The sequence below is a fragment of the Mus musculus genome, chromosome 8 (assembly GCF_000001635.26).
Source record: "Mus musculus strain C57BL/6J chromosome 8, GRCm38.p6 C57BL/6J".
Taxonomy (NCBI): domain Eukaryota; kingdom Metazoa; phylum Chordata; class Mammalia; order Rodentia; family Muridae; genus Mus; species Mus musculus.
This window is the reverse complement of record NC_000074.6, coordinates 28182613-28193724: the sequence shown is the minus strand read 5'-3', so window position 1 is coordinate 28193724 and position 11112 is coordinate 28182613. Positions and strand designations below refer to the sequence as shown.

The following is an 11112-nucleotide window of genomic DNA, read 5'->3' as shown; positions in this document are numbered from 1 at the left end:
TTCTATTCTGATGGGGTCTTACTCATAAATTCTTTTGGCTGGTTCCTTCTATATCATATCTACTTGCCTTCTGTCTACCAATGTGTCCGTTATTTTTCTCCTGTTAGCTCTTATCTTAACAGTTGAGCACTCTGTATGATTTTATTTGTTTCTGCTATTAGCATCATTAGCTTTATCTGTAGATAAAGATTCAAAACTTATATTGTCCATGATTTATTTTTATACTTTCTCTCTGCCCCCCCCCTTTCATTTTTTTCTGACAGGGGTCACTATAGCTGACCTTGAACTCAATATAATGCCCAGACTACTTTTAATCATGACTAAAAGCAACTTGGCGAGGAAATGGTTGATTTTATCATATATTTTCAGGTAACAGTCCATCATTGAGGAAAGTCAGAGAAGGAGCTGAAGTAAGAAAACTGGATACAGAGATTGAAGCAGAAGCCATAAAGGAACATTACTTACAGGCTTGCTCATCATGGCTTACTCACACCTTATAAGCAGCAACCAGGACTACTTCCCAAAAGTGATACCATCCAAGTGGACTGGGTCCTTGCTCCCACATTAATAATTAATCAAAAACTTGCCTTGCAGACTTGCCTACAGGTAGTATGATGAAGGCATTTTCTAAGTTGAGGGTCCTACACACACACACACACACACACACACACAAGATAATTCTAGCTTGTGCAAAGTTTACAAACAAAACAACAACAACAAACAACAAAAACAACCCAGTCGAGGTATGTGTTACCATGCCCAAATCAATTTGTGTTTTTAACATCATAGTTGAAGCAATTATGCCCAAGATGTGGCAGATGAAAACAAAGCTGCTCACACCTTCTTTCATCAACCAAAAGACAGAACTGTCCTTGAGTGCAGCAGACTTACACCATTCCAGAAGAGAGTCAGCACCAGGAAGGAGCCAAAGTACCACATATAAAGATTTTCACAGATAGATGTCTCAAACCCCCATGAAAGCCTTACCCTTCTTTTCCTCCAGATGACGTGTTTTTCCAGGGAAGCCTTCTCTTCCCTCTTTACACCTTTACCTGCATTGTCCAGCAGTACTGGTTTAGATCAAGGGGGTCTGGGAATGATGATTTATGTTTTCAGAAAGAAGCTGAAGTCTGGAAGAGTATGAGCGTTGGAGTCAGAGTAACAAAGCCCCCAGGAGCTATTGTGTGAAGTTGTGACGAAGAAATGTAAGTCAATGGAGACTTCACAATACTAGAGGTGCCAGGATTGTGAGACAGTATCTGCTGAGGAAAGCAGTGAGTATGAAGTGGAGCTGGTCCAGGAGAGAATCTGTGTATACTGCAATTGGCAGAGTGGGAGGCATGGAGCTACAGAAGCCCTTTAGAGCCCAGTAAATTTCACCAGGAACTCCAGATCCATCCATTATGCTGAAGGACTTGTTTTCTGTGATGGTTTTGGTCTTGCTTTGGTCTGATCATACCTTGCTGGACCTGGATTCTTCCCTTTTAGAACAGGAACGAATGTTTGCTGTGTATTATTGCATGTTAGAAGTATGTGACTTCATCTAATTGGAGAATACAGTTGAAAGAGTTTGAGCTTTTAAAGTCTCCTGTGAGGCTATGCCAGTGCCTGGCAAATACAAAAGTAGATGCTCACAGGCATCTATTGGAGAACACAGGGTCCTCAATGAAGGAGCTAGAGAAAGTACCCAAGGAGCTGAAAAGGTCTGCAGCCCTATAAGAGGAACAACAATATGAGACTGAAATTTATACTGAATGCACTTTATATTTTAACATGGTCATGACATTATCCGGACAAGGGATTGAAGATTTTGGCTTAAAAGTAATGTATCAGGTGCTAAGTTAAGGGTGAAGTTGTGATAACTCCTTTTAATTGTCAACTAGAAAACTATAGTACTGCATGGGAGATGAGCCTTTAGGATTGCCTGTCGGGAATTACCTTGATTACATTAATTGTTGTGGGAAGACCTGCCTACAGTTTACTACTCCTGGCTGGAATCCTGGACCAATTAAGTGGAAAATGGCTCCTAGGCTGTAGCATGTATTCAATAATTTCTGTGTTTTGACTATGTGTGAGAGTTGTGGCCAGCTGATTCGAGGTCCTTCCCCCTTGATTTCTATACCATGATGGGCTGTACCATGGAACTATGAGCTAGGAAATACAGCATTATCCTTAAGTTGCTTCTGTCAGAATATTTCATCACAGCATCAGGAAAAGAAACCAAGACAGATGCTTTCTTGGTCCATTAGTTATTTTAAGCTCTCTCTGTCCTGTCCTGTTGCTCTTACAAGGATTTCTCAGTGTTGGGCAATTAGACAAATATTGCCTGCTGAGGAAGCCATTGAGGTTGAACCTGTGTCTCTTAATTGGCCTTGGACTTCACCACCTCTTTCCGCAGAGAGAGAACCTTCCTAGCCATCCCTCCTTAGGCTTTAAAATATCACGTGAGAAGAAGGAGGCAGCAGGGGTTTTGAAAAAACCCACGAGAGGAAAATGACTTCCTCTTCATAAAAACGAAGAGAAGCTGAGTTGTGCTTCCGACTCCTGTAGGGTCATGACATTCCACGCTACCCAAACCACTACTAACCATTCTTCCCTTCAGTGAGTTAGTACAGCTTGGCTAGTCAATCACTTGGTAAAAAAGACTGATCCTTGGAAATGTTGATTCAATGGAAGACACCTTAAAGAGATAGGAAGAGTAATTTGTGTTATAAAGCCTTACGCATTTTTTTTACTTATTTATTTGTGTATTTTATGTATATGAGTATTGTGTTTTCATGCACACCAGAAGGGGGAATTGAACTCCTGACCTCTGGAAGAACAGCCAGTATTCTTAATGGCTGAGCCATCTTTTCAGCCCATAACTATATATGTATATATACATAAAACAATGACAACAACAGCAACAACAAAGTAACATTTCCTTTTCTCTTTCTATCTCTTATAGATCAGGGTCATAAGCCATAAGCATGCTTGTTCTGATAGCCTTTCTTGAAGAAGATGTTTCCTCCAACCCTGTGCAGCTGCTTACTGCTCTCATTTACTGGGCCTGCCTGCTTTCTCAGCCTCTAACACAAAAATCCCTTCTTCCTTTTCTCCATAGCAACCGTCAAGATTTACGGCTTTCCTACCCTGTTGTTTTTCTTCCAAACTCTAATAAAGTGATCCCCCAGCTTCTGTCTGAGTCTGTTTTCAAATTCTTTTGTCAACAAAACTAAGAAGCCACTAAAAGGAACCCAGATTCTTCAATAACTGATGTTGACGGAAGCCTGCAGCTTCCACCCTGTCCCATCCTTTCCTTTGACATTACCTTGCTCACCTTGCATAGTCTGGCCCAGTTAGGTCTTTCATGGAATTTAAGGTCATTCAAACAGAATAACCCGCACCTAAAAAAAAGAAATGCCTCTGTAGAAAGAGCCTGGATATGCACATAAAGACACCTAGATGTGTGTGTGGTTTCTGGGCTAAATTTATTACATAGTCTCTAATATGTTAGAATCAAAGAAATCCTTAAACATCTCCATCTCCTCAGTAAACAATGGAGGAAAGCTTTGTCTTCTATACTGAACAGATAACACCTTGTCTCATAAGCCAGAAACACAATGTAGAGGAAAACTTAAAGTAACGGCGGAGTCTGTGCTTATGGAAATAAACTAATGAGTCTATATTGCATTATTGGATTTATCTCTGCACCATAGAGAAAAGTTCAGAATGAAAGTTAGAGGTTGTTTGTGTCTACCTTGATTTTTTTTTCAAGAGATTTTTATTTTTAGTTTTGTTCTATATGATACTGCTAAATTAATTTTATGAATTTCTCTATGAAATTTTGTTCTAATTGATATAGAGGGAAAATAAATGCTTAAGTGCAGTGTTCAGAAAAACCTCATAAGTATAAAAACTAATACCTAGGGTTTTGCATTCACTAGATTTATGTAACTCTTTGGTATGTTAGGAAAGCTTAATATTACTTCATTAAAAAGAGCTCTGTTTTCTGAGCTATCAACATTTAGCCTGAAAAATCTGTGCTTTTTTTTAACCTTTTTTGCATTTATTAGTGAACTAAAAACAATATGTTTACTAGATTTTTGAGATCATAAAAATTGTAAATGTAATTTCAATAAAATCTCATCTTCATATGTTTCATTTACCAATATTGAATTTCGTACATTGGCTAAAAACAAAATCCCCAACACTATCTTTTTTGGTAGCTTCTAAGTTTAGAATAAAATGAAGTCAAATAAAATAAAAGATACTAAATAATGTTTAGGTCGGAATTTAAAAGCATTTAAAAGTAATGCTTTTAAATAAGCATGCTAAGGTTGTAATTTTAAGTTTGTTTACTTTGGGGTTTTTGTTGCTAATATAGTGCCAAAAAGCCTAATGTGAAGTTTCTTTCAGTAAATATGTTCTTTTTATGTTAGTGAAAATTTGTACAGGAAAGACACATATATTTCTGGAAGTTGTGATATTGAATACTTATAAAATTTGCTAATTTGCTACAGAATTTAACAGATATTTATAATTATTTACTTCCTAATTTGTGGGGAAGAGAAAAGTTAGTAATGGTAAATTTTACACACATGCACAACACACACATGCAAACACACATGCACTAACATACACACACACAAACACACTTACCACTCCAACATATGTAAATGAATCTACTAGAAATAACAGTGAAGGAAAATGACTGCATGAAGAATATGAAAGAAATTTAGGTTGCATTTTTATGAAGGATAAAGAAGAGTAATTTTGTCCTGAAGCAAAATGATTGATTATTTCAGAATGAAAATGGGGAAAAATGTAAGATGAAACTCTACATGTATGTACAAAGTTGCAGACAAACTGAAGGAATGGGAATTTTGCTTAGCTTCATTAAATCTATCAAAACGGCATATATTTATTTTTATACTTATTTATATATGCTTCAGTGAACTTTGTATTAACAATTAACTATTTACAAAACAAGATGTAGGATTTGCTGTTTATTAAAAGGACAGATTTTTTAAATCTAGTGACCATTTAATTATGATAGATCTTTACTTTCTGAGGAATTAAGCAAGGAACGTGAGACAATGCCTTCTCAAAATATCTTCCCATCCTTTCTACACATTATCCCACCCCAGGCTATTTAAAAGGCTGGAGTATTCTCACCATTAAAATTCTTAAGCGTTTTTGTGATTGCATTCACCTCTCATATTTGACTTTAAAGTTTTTCTTTCTTACTTCAATCAAATAAATATTGCCTCACAGCCATGTGTAAATCATCTTTAATCAAATGTTCCAACTTTTTGAAATGTTGGACATCTTATGACATTTTGTCTCTAAATTAGTTTCTACAAAAAATTCTGATCTCTACTGAATTTGAGGTTTCCTCATAGCTCCTAGAAATTCTGATAGGCTTTGTTCTTTCACCTTGGAACAGAAGAGGTTAAAATTTATTTAGGCAAAGTTCAATTATGTGAAAAGCATGCCAAGTGACCAGAAAGGCTAAAAACTCCTCATATAATTTTTGTATGGGCAAATATTAACATATGCATTTAAGAAAAAGTATGGAAGTTCTGTAGATATACTAACGCCCTCACTGCCTGTGGTATATATCCTGACATAATACAACCAGTAGATATATAATCATCTGCAAAACACAGTGCTTTTTTTTCCCACCAAAAGGAATCTTGAGGAAAGGCTTTGCAAGGTTCTCTGGGATCCATAAATCTCCTAACATTGTTAAAATCCATTTAAGTTCACATTACTATTTTAGTCAAATGTCTAAGATGTTCATTAGCTAAACAATTTAATATGAAGTAGAACAAGGATTAATTCATTTTCACTCTGTTTTGTGGTGCTTTGATTGCTTAACTTGTAAAAAAGAGACTTTTTTTTTTTCTCAGTACTCTGGAGGTTGGGAAGTCTAAGAATAAGGTAGTAGTGTTTAGTCTTCTCAGTTTTCTGTTGTGATTTAAAAAAATGTCTAATATGAACAACTTGAAAAGGGAGGAAGAATTTAATTTGGCTAATGGTTTCAACTATCCTTAGTTCTTGGCTCTATTGATTCTAGGCATGTGGGGAGAAAGACCATGATGAAGGTTGGATCCTGTGTCATAGGGTACTCACTTCAGGTCGCAGAGGAAGAGGTGTTTGTTAAAATGCATAAAAAAATTTGGCCGGGCAGTGGTGGTGCACACCTTTAATCCCAGCACTTGGGAGGCAGAGACAGGAGGATTTCTGAGTCCAAGGCCAGGTTGGTCTACAGAGTGAGTTCCAGGACAGCCAAGGCTATAGAGAGAAACCCTGTCTCAAAAAAAAACCAAAAATAAAATAAAATAAAATAGAATAAAAGAATAAAAAAATGTATAGTCCCTAATGAAACACTCTTCATGACCTTCTTTATCCAGTTATCCTCCATCACATAAAGTATTCTGAAGCCCCAGATAGCCCCATTAGCTGTGGTCCAACCCCTAAACACATTTGGGAGTTGGAATGTTTCATAGCCAAACCATAAGAAGGACAGTTCTAAGACATCTTCACATGGCAGAAGGTTAAAAGGAAGTCAATTTTGTTGGCTACATGAAGGCTCATTCATGAGAACGTTAACCTCATTAGTGGGAGAAGGCACTTCCATGCATCAACCCCCCCCTTAATACTACAAGGATTTCAATGTTGCTTCTACATGACTCTTTCTTTTTTTTTTTTTTGTAGGTGCAGGAACTTTATTGATGGTGTTCAAGAGAGTAGGGAGGGCTCCCTAGGCCCCTCCTGTTATGGGGATCTGGGGTGAAAGTTGTGAGGGAGATGCTCAGTGTTGGGGGTCAAGTTGTGATAGGGACTCCTCAGCAACCGAGGGCCTCTCTCTTGCTCTCAGTGTCCTTGCTGGGGTGGGTGGTCCAGGGTTTCTTACTCCCTGGAGGCCATGTAGGCCATAAGGTCCACCACCCTGTTGCTGTAGCCGTATTCATTATCATACCAGGAAATGAGCTTGACAAAGTTGTCATTGAGAGCAATGCCAGCCCCGGCATCGAAGGTGGAAGAGTGAGAGTTGCTGTTGAAGTCGCAGGAGACAACCTGGTTCTCAGGGTAGCCCAAGATGCCCTTCAGTGGGCCCTCAGATGTCTGCTTCACCGCCTTCTGGATGTTTTGGCAGGTTTTTCCAGGGGGCACGTCAGATCCACGACGAACACATTGGGGGTGGGAACATGGAAGGCCATGCCAGTGAGCTTCCCGTTGAGCTCTGGGATGATCTTGCCCACAGCCTTGGAAGCACCAGTGGATGCAGGGATGATGTTCTGGGCAGCCCCACGGCCACAGCTTTCCAGAGGGACCATCCACAGTCTTCTGAGTAGCAGTGATGGCATGGGATTGTGAGCCCTTCCACGATGCCAAAGTTGTCATGGATGACCTTGGCCAGGGGGGGCTAAGCAGTTGGTGGTGCAGGATGCAGTGCTGACAATCTTGAGTGAGTTGTCATATTTCTCATGGTTAACACACATCACAAACATGGGGGCATCGTCCGAAGGGGCAGAGATGATGACCCTTTTGGCTCTACCCTTCAAGTGGGACCCGGCCTTCTCCATGGTGGTGAAGACACCAGTAGACTCCACGACATACTCAGCACCGGCCTCACCCCATTTGATGTTAGCGGGGTCTCGCTCCTGGAAGATGGTGATGGGCTTCCAATTGATGACAAGCTTCCCATTCTCGGCCTTGACTGTGCCTTTAATTTGCCACGGGTGGAGTCATACTAGAATATGTAGACCATGTAGTTGAGATCAATGAAGGGATTGTTGATGTTAACAACCCCCACTTTGCCATGTGGAGAGCAGATGGCAGCCCTGGTGACCAGGCGCCCAATACAGCCAAATCCATTCACACCGACCTTCACCATTTTGTCTATGGGACGAGGCAGGTACTGCACAAGAAGATGCGTCTGTCTCTGGAACAGAGAGGAGCAGAGAGCTCTACATGACTCTTTACATGGGTCTGAATGTATCCAGTGGGACCATCATACAGGATGAGATCAATAATACTTCTACCTCCACATTGTTTCTGTCTCCATTGCTGAGTCTTTTCCACAGACACCTGGGAATTTGGGGACGTGTCTCGTGAATGAAGATTTTATAAATTTTTTAAATTTATTTTTATTAGATATTTTTTAAATTTACATTTCAAATGTTATTCCCTTTCCTGGTTTCCTCTCTGAAAATCCCCTATCCCATCCCTCCTCCCCCTGCTCACCAACTCACCCACTCACACTTTCCTGTCCTGGCATTTCCTTACACTGGGGCATAGAGCATTCATAGGACCAAGGGCTCCCCTCCCATTGATGCCCAACAAGGCCATCCTCTGCTATATTTGCAGCTGGAGCCATGGGTCCCTCCATGTGTACTCTTTGGTTGGTGGTTTAATCCCTGGGAGCTCTGGGGGTACTGGTTGGTTCATATTATTGTTCCTTCTATGGAGCTACAAACCCCTTCAGCTCCTTCAGTCCTTTCTATGCCTAGGCATCACATATCTTATAAAAGCCACTTATTCAAAGCCTCTATGTATTCAATCCAGACAGAGTTTCAGCAAAACTATCCATGCTTGCCCATTTGTCTCTGGGTGCCTTTGACTTCCCAGCATAACTATGATGATTTCAGTTTCATTTCTATTTTTTTTTCATTTTATTTTGGGTTTAACATCCAGACTTAGTGTTTTAGGATGCCCAGAGGCAGCCCCGAGAGTGAAGGACTCCAGCACCACGGTTATATTAACTATACCTGGAATTTGGAAGTCACATGTTCAAACCATAGTGGTTACAGAGACTGATGAAGACGGATGAAAGATGATTGTGGTTCTTTATTCTTTCATGGGCTATCAGGGTTTTTAAAATTATTATTATGCCTTTTAATTTTCAAGATTATACTATAATGACTACAATTATCCATTCGCTTTCTCTAAACTCTCTCACATGCCCCTTCTTGCTCCTTTTCAATTCCATGTCTTCTTTCATCATTAATTCTTATTATGTGCATATATGTACGTAACTGTGTACGTGTGTATAATGTGTATGTATACAGATTAATAAGTACTTCCTTGTCAGTTATATCAGCTTACAAGATGATGGGTTTCATTATGGTATCTTCACACACATACTATGCTTCTTGACCGTCTTCTATTTTTTTCACATTTCCCCCAGCTAAGTAGATGTTCAGTTTTTACATGAATGTACACACACACACACACACACACACACACACACCAAACCTTGCAAATTTAAACAGCAACACAAAAACAAAATTAAAAATAAAACAATGAGCCCTTCTAGCGAGGATGTGGAGAAAGAGGAACACTCCTCCATTGTTGGTGGGATTGCAAGCATGTACAACCACTCTCAAAATTATATCCAGAAGATGTCCCAACAGGTAAGAAGGACACATGCTCCACTATGTTCATAGCAGCCTTATTTATAATAGCCAGAAGCTGGAAAGAACCCAGAAGTCCCTCAACAGAGGAATGGATACAGAAAATGTGGTACATTTACACAATGGAGTACTACTCAGCTATTAAAAGGAATGAATTTATGAAATTCCTAGGCAAATGGATGGACCTGGAGGGCATCATCCTGAGTGAGGTAACCCAATCACAAAGGAACTCACACAATATGTACTCACTGATAAGTAGATATTAGCCCAGAAACTTAGGATACCCAAGATATAAGATGTAATTTGCTAAATGCATGAAACTCAAGAAGAACGAAGACCAAAGTGTGGACACTTTGCCCCTTAGAATTGGGAACAAAACAACCATGGAAGGTGTTACAGAGACAAAGCTTGGAGCTGTGACGAAAGGATGGACCATCTAGAGCCTGCCATATCCGGGGATCCATCCCATAATCAGCTTCCAAACAATGACACCATTGCATACACTAGCAAGATTTTGCTGAAAGGACCCTGATATAGCTGTCTCTTGTGAGACTAGGCCGGGGCCTAGCAAACACAGAAGTGGATGCTCACAGTCAACTATTGGATGGATCACAGGGCCCCCAATGGAGGAGCTAGAGAAAGTACCCAAGGAGCTAAAGGGATCTGCAACCCTATAGGTGGAACAACATTATGAACTAACCAGTACCCCGGAGCTCTTGACTCTAGCTGCATATGTATCAAAAGATGGCCTAGTCGGCCATCACTGGAAAGAGAGGCCCACTGGACTTGCAAACTTTATATGCCCCAGTACAGGGGAACGTCAGGGCCAAAAAGTGGGAGTGGGTAGGTAGGGAAGGGAGAGGGTATGGGGGACTTTTGGGATAGCATTGGAAATATAAATGAGGAAAGTACCTAATAAAAATATAAAAACATATAAAATAAAATAAAACAATGAAATAATGGAGTGAACAGAAGTTTTCAGAAAGAAAGAGAGAAAGAAAAAGAAAGGGCTAATTAATATTTTAAATTTTTTCAATATCCTAAGCCATTGGGGAAACTCAAATAAAATACCCTACATTCCAGTTAGAATGGCCACCATCAATAAAAGAAATGCTTGTGAGGATGTGGGGAAAAAGAATTTAACTTCTACTGGGAATTCAAACTGAAGAGATCTGTATGAAAACCACTTGGGGCATTTCAAAAGAGACTGAAAATATAATGACCACATGACCTAGTTGTAGTGATTTAGAAAGGTATACAAAGGATATTATATATGTCCTCAGAGATACCTTCAAACCCATGTTTACTGTTGCTCTATTCACATCAGCAAGAAAAACAACCACCTCAGATGTGTTTTTCATTTGGGACTTATGTAAAATATTGGGGGTCCTATTTTCTTGACACTTTTCTTTTTTCCCCTTAAGCTGTCATTGACTCATACTAGTTTTGTAGACAATACTTTTATTAACAGAAGCTGTTATATTTTTCCTTTTTTGACATCTCCAAAACTTTAAAGCATATCCAATATTATTATTTTCATGGTGATGAACTTAGTAATCTAAATTAAATTACAACAGGACATATTGAATACATTTGCCTTAAAAGCATGACCATGACTGATATCTTATATCTAACATGCACACTTGAAATTGGAGATAACCAGGCAGCTTTAAGAAATTAAGATTTATGTTATGGAGCTAAAGATTAC

At 39.3% G+C, this 11112-nt stretch overlaps 1 pseudogene; it reads right to left on the bottom strand.

Moving 5' to 3' along the window:
- Positions 6685-7903, bottom strand: Gm8100 (predicted gene 8100; annotated as a pseudogene).